Raw genomic sequence first — 5952 nt, 5'->3', positions numbered from 1 at the left:
TGAACCCCGGCAGGAGGTGCTGAGACCCCAGGGCGTGGCGGGTGATGGAGGCACCGCATGAGGCGGGCAGGGTGACTCTCGGGGGGCTCACACTTGGGGGATCCTGTTTCACTTCCTTGGCTTGGACCCCACCCAGCACCTGGGAAAACAGAGCCCAGTGCCCCACCCCCACCCTTGGGCAGCCCTGCCAGCCAGCTCTGCCTAAAAAGGCTTTAATTTAATTAACAGAACACAGCATCAATAAACATTAGCTCAGGACGGCTCCCAGCCTGGCTCCAGGGCCCCAGGCCAGAGTTATTTGAGAACCAGCCCCTCCCCCACCCTGCCAGAGCTCCCGGCTTGTCAGCTTTCCCACATGGTCCCCAGGTGACCGCCACGTCCCGACCTGCTCCCTGCTCCCTGCTCTGGCCCCACCGCGGGGCACCTCGGCCGGGCTAGCGCTGTAGCAGGAGTAGGGGACGCAGCCTTCTCTGGCATAGTCTTGTCCCCCGGGACTCCCTGCCGGAGCCACACCGAGGTTGGTCCTTGGCAAAATGGGGGGCGCTCCAGCCAGCACCAAGAGGACGCAAGGGAAGGAACACGGGCACAAAGTGCTGCTTGCCTAGCCGGCCCGAGTCACCCTGTGCGGCTGGCGAGCCGCGATGGGCGGATCTGCCGAGCAGGTGACCTGCCTGGGTCTGAGGGCAGGGACTGTGGCCCGCGGAGCGCACTGCGCACAGACCCCGTCCTTAGGAACACGATGTCACTCAGCTTCGTGACAGTCACGGGGGTGCTTCAGGGGGCAGGCGGAGTTCGCTTCGGCAGGACAGCGCTGGCGCCTCCAGGAAGCCTGTGCCATGAGTCAGTGCAGGAGCCCTGGGCTGTGTCTCCCAACTCACTGCCGCGTCCTGGTCGCGATATCGGTGCCCGTGCCTTTCCCAGCCGATGTTGGCACGCGCCCACGGTCAGAGCACACGGGGAAGGCAGAAGCAGACAACCACAAGGAGTCGGTGGCTGCGTTCCTGAGCCTGTGAGAGCAGCGTGGCCACGTGGTTCCTTTGGCCCTCGGAAGACATCAAAGCCGCAGGGAGGCCGACTTGGGGATGCCGGTGAGATGATCTGTTCCAGGAGCCCTGAGGCAAAGGGCTCGGATGCCTCGGGGCAGGCGGGGTGGGGGCTGAGGTCCGCAGCTCCCCGTACCAGAGGCATCCGCTCACCACTCCTGGGGCGAGAAGGGCCCGGTGCTCCTGAGCCCAGCTGGGTGGGTTGCTGTGTGCCTGGACGCCGTGGAGCTGCCCCTCCTCACGATGGCCGTGAGTGGGCTGGCAGGGAAGGACCCAGTTCTGGGAGGGCTGAGGTGTCTGCGACCAGGGCCAAGGCCTCTGCCTCACTCGGGTCCCTCTCCTTAGCTTTGGGGCTTTTTAAAAAGATTTTATTTTATTTATTTGAAAGACAAAGTTACAGAGAGAGGGAGAGGCAGAGAGAGAGGTCTTCCATCCGCTGGTTCAATCCCCAGATGGCCACAATGTCCAGAGCTGGGCCGATCCAAAGCCAGGAGCTAGGAGCTTCTTCCAGGTCTCCCACATGGGTGCAGGCGCCCAAGGACTTGGGCATCTTCTACTGCTTTCCCAGGCCACAGCAGAGAGCTGGATCGGAAGTGGAGCAGCCGGGTCTCCAACAGGTGTCCAGATGCGATGCCGGCGTCGCAGGCAACGGCTTTACCTGCTGCGCCACAGCGCCAGCCCCAGGAGAACCGTTAGATCAGATGGCATTTGGGTAAGTTAATTTATTTGGGCAAAGAGGTCAGGAGACAGGGGGAGGCTGAGGATACAGGGGAGGTGGGAAGCTGACACAGGCAGGAGGGAGAAGTGTGCGTGTCTCACGGAGGGCACGGAACGTGCACGCAACAGAAAAGCTGTGCACGGATTCCACCAAAATGATTTCTCTCCTAGTTCAGTTTTCCACTAACTTTGCGAAGTCCCCTTCAAGACGGCTTCCAGCCGTGCACAACTTGGTGCCACCCTTCCCACACCAAATAGGGCTGACCTGTGTGGCCTGAAGGATGCTGGGAAATGGGTGAAGCGTCACTCCTGGGTGTCACCCTTGGGCACCCATGACACCTGGCTTCCACCTGGCTTCTCTTGGTGGCTCCCTCTGGGGGAAGCCAGCTGCCATGTCGGGTGGACCCGGAGCACTCCGTGGCCAGGTCCACGAGCTGGGGAACCATGGCCCCTGCCAGCAGCCGGGGGAGCAGGGCACCTTGGAGGCAGGCGCTCAGCCCCAGGCACAGCATCAGGTGCCTCCAACCCCGGCTTTATGCAGACCTCGGGGCTGGAGCCCTCCGGCTAAGCCGGGAGGATTCCTGGGCTGCGGGAGATGACTGACACACGTCGCTGTGGCTCCAAGCGGCTGCGGTGACCTGCCAGTCAGGTAAGGGCAGACGCGAACCTGGGGGTGGAGTGTGGGGGAGGTTGAGGCTGTGTGCCCTTGGCTCCTGGGAAGTATGAAGAGCAAGGCCAGGCCAGCCACCAACTGCGGGGTGATGGGGTGGATGGGAGGCGTGCAGGTCCACTGTGAGATCAGCGAGGCCCTGGGACGGAGGAAGAGGAGGGGGGAGAAGGCTGAGGTCTCCGTGCGTGAGACGGCTGCTCGAGCCTGGACATGACTGGCCGTTCCGGTGGCGCCGCTCCTCGTCGGTCATGTAACAGACGCTGCCTGCTGGTCATTTCTGGACTCGCTAGCGAAGACAGCAGTGCAGGCCCAGGAGTTGTGCAGCCTGGTGTTCGAAGGAGAGCTTGGGACCTGCAGGGGTGAGATTCTCTCCGGGATACATGTGTGCCGCGTCCGGCCTGAGCTCCCCCTTAAACCAAACCAAGCAAATGTGGGAGAATCAATGGTCGCAGACACAGGGATGTAGATCGTCCCTGTCTCTGCCCAGAGAAGGGCCTGCAGACCTCAACAAAGGTGGGAGCAAAACCCAGAGAACCCCGCACGGAAAGGCGGGGGGCTGGGGCTCCCCAGGAAGGGGTGGCCCGGCGTCACTGCTGTGTGAACCTCAGCCGGCCGTTGGGTGCCATCGGCACGGGCTCCTGAGACGGAGGTGAGATTTAGACAGGCGTGCGTGGGGAGGGAGGCACAGGTGTCCGGCCCAGTGTGGGGGCCCCGTCTGCGGATGGCCGGCAGGGCCTTAGGTGCGCCTGGCTCACTTCTCAGGTTACACAGGGGCCACGTGGAGGAGCGACATGGCCTGCCGGCCTCGTTCCCTGAGGTCTGTCACGATGGCCGTCGGGAGCCTCTCAGAGGGCCCACTGCCTACTCAGGGGCACCAAACCGCCCGCACCCGGGCCGTGACACTGCTCGCTTACGCGTGGATCTGGTCTTGTCCCTATTCTTGCCTTCGGCACACAGTCAAAGAGCCGTCTGTGCGTGTGGCACGCAGCTGGGGCAGGAGGCCCTCAAAGCAAGATGTCTCCCATGACGGGAAGGGGAGAGGCCACACCAGGCTGATGCCACCAGTCCCGCGCTCCTCTCCCCCTGCCTGGGATCCGAAGGAACACTCCAGTCTAGCACGGATCTGGCGACCGGAACCGACTCCCTAATTCACGGAGCTCGTGACACGTCCCTAGTGTTAAGCGGCTGACCAACAACAAAGAGACACCCACATGCCAAGGCCTTGTTTCTTCCCTCCCGGGGCGTTTTGGCTGCCATGGTCCTGCTCCTGCCCGGGGCAGCAGGGTTCCCAGCCCTTCCGCCCACCTCCACCGGAAGCAGCTGTTCTTGGTGACAAACCCTGGATTCGAAATGACGCCCTCCACAGCCATCGGCTTCCGCATTCCCGCCGTGTTGGGACGCTTCCCCCTAGGCTGCACCTGCCTCCTGCCCTCAGCCGGCTGCTCTCACCCGCGGCTGCCGTGGCCTCCCCGTGCCTCCACTGGGCGAGACACGTGGTCCCCACAGGCCCTGCACGCCCTGGAGGCCTGGTGTCAAAGCTCAGAAGCCTGGGCTCTCATTTTCCTGGTGCTGTGAGCGACTTCTCCCCTCTGCTCTCGGGATCTCCCTCCTGCGAGCTCAGAGTTCACGGAACTCATTACAGCTCCATTCAGTCCACGCTGCCCCAGGCCGGTGCCCAGCTCCACGGAGGCCGGCGACCAGGTCCAGCGAGGCTGGTGACCAGGTCCAGCGAGACTGGTGACCAGGTCCAGCGAGGCCAGTGACCAGGTCCAGCGAGGCCGGTGACCAGGCCCAGCGAGGCCGGTGACCAGGCCCAGCGAGGCTGGTGTTTGGTATAACAGGACCGGCCGCAGGCAGAGAAGGCCATGTCTGGACGATGCAGGCAGGCGCCTGGCCCCAAAGCACGGGCTCATTAGCGTCTGTGAGAAGCTCGGGAGCCACAGCGGACGAGGACAAACGCTCAAGGCCCCCGAGGACCTCAGTTGCTCCTGATTTCTGGGAGAACTTGGAGAGGCGCACAGTTTCCTTCCCTGATGTGCACGATGGGCCAGGAGCCTGAGCTCTGCTCCACGGACGCCCCAGCGAGCCTGGGCCAGGAGGACGCGTGGTCCGGGTGACCCGGCCTCCCAGGCCCCTGCCCCATAGACCCGCCCACAGCACGCCGCCTGGCCCTGCAGCAGGCTCCCACGGACCCCAAGGTACTCTGGAGAGGCGGGGCCTCTGTGTGGCTCACAGCCCACACCCAGCCATGACCTGGGGTGACATGGGGAGGCACAGGCAACTCTCAGCCCAGCACACCCCTGAAGGAGGAGGCGGCCTTGGGGCCCTCAGTGCTTTGTGTAAGAACTCACATGTTCGGGGCCGGTGCTACGTCACAGCAGGTTAAGCCACTGCCTGTGATGCCGGATCTGCATGAGCACCTGTTGGAGCCCCGGCTGCTCCAGTTCTGACCCAGCTCCCTGGTAGCGTTCCTGGGACAGCAGCAGAAGGTGGCCCCAGTGCTTGGGCCCCTGCACCCACGTGGGAGACCCGGAGGAAGCTCCAGGCTCCTGGGTCCAGGCTTCAGGTTGGCCCAGCCCTGGCTGTTGAGGCCACCCGGGGAGTGAGCCAGCGGATGGACCATCTCTCTTTCTGTAACCCTGACTTTCAAATAAGTAAGTGCATCTTTAAAAAGAGCACACTTTTGTCTTAAGTCTCTTCTTGTGTACTGACTTCTAACAATACACACCTGTCACGATCTAATACCTTCTAATACCTGTCATGATCTTCTATCTTTAAGAGAACAAGAGGAAGGGAGAGAGAGCAAGAAGGAAGAAAAAAGTTAAGCCCCTCCCACTCCTCTGAGACATTTCTCTCTCAAGGCTCCTGGAAGAGCTGGGCCCCTTTGCTGCCCCCCGTGCCCTCTGCCCCCGCGGAGGTCCCCGCTGGACCCCGTGGACGCCCACTGTGGTTTTAATCTCCCCGCCTCTGTGGACTATGCAGGTGGTGTAGAGCAGAAACTCTGCCCAGAGGCTGGGACGTGCTGCACCCTCCATCCCCACCCCGCTCGCTTAGCAGCTTGGTGGGTGAGACCCACGGGCAATCAGCAGGTGTTCCCGGTGCCCGGCGTCCCCTGCCTGCCAGGCTGGTAGCTTTCTCCCCTTCTGTGTGGCCTGGAAGGCTGTGGGGCTCCCCCTGCTCTCCCACGGTGCTGGCTGTGTCCGGGTCTGATACAGACACCTGCACTGGCCAGCTACACCTGACACACGTCCCTCAGGTCCTTCCAAGGCAGTGTGGCCCGACTGCCACCCACAAGTCACCTGCCGCCTCCACCACCCTTCCCTGGGCTCTCCCAGGGGTCTCAGCCCCGTTCCAGCCCACCCTGAGCAGGAGGGACCCTCCCTGTCCACCTCATCCCCAGCGCCCTTCCTCGAAGACTCTGCCGGTGCCTGGGACAGTACGTGATGACGCACCTGTTCCTGAGACGGCCGTCCTGTCCTGTCTCTTGTCCCACTCCACACAGGCTGCCCCCTGCTTCTGCTC

At 63.0% G+C, this 5952-nt stretch overlaps 1 long non-coding RNA gene across 1 annotated transcript; it reads left to right on the top strand.

Moving 5' to 3' along the window:
• The first annotated feature begins 625 nt into the window (after positions 1 to 625).
• Positions 626 to 5108, top strand: LOC127485548 (uncharacterized). The gene is made up of 3 exons (XR_007912535.2): positions 626 to 1088; positions 1612 to 1755; positions 3388 to 5108. It is a non-coding gene; the product is annotated as an uncharacterized lncRNA (long non-coding RNA).
• Positions 5109 to 5952: the final 844 nt, after the last annotated feature.

The sequence above is a fragment of the Oryctolagus cuniculus genome, chromosome 3, assembly GCF_964237555.1.
Source record: "Oryctolagus cuniculus chromosome 3, mOryCun1.1, whole genome shotgun sequence".
Lineage (NCBI taxonomy): Eukaryota > Metazoa > Chordata > Mammalia > Lagomorpha > Leporidae > Oryctolagus > Oryctolagus cuniculus.
Note: the sequence above shows the minus strand (reverse complement) of the source record. Positions and strands in the feature narration are given on the sequence as shown.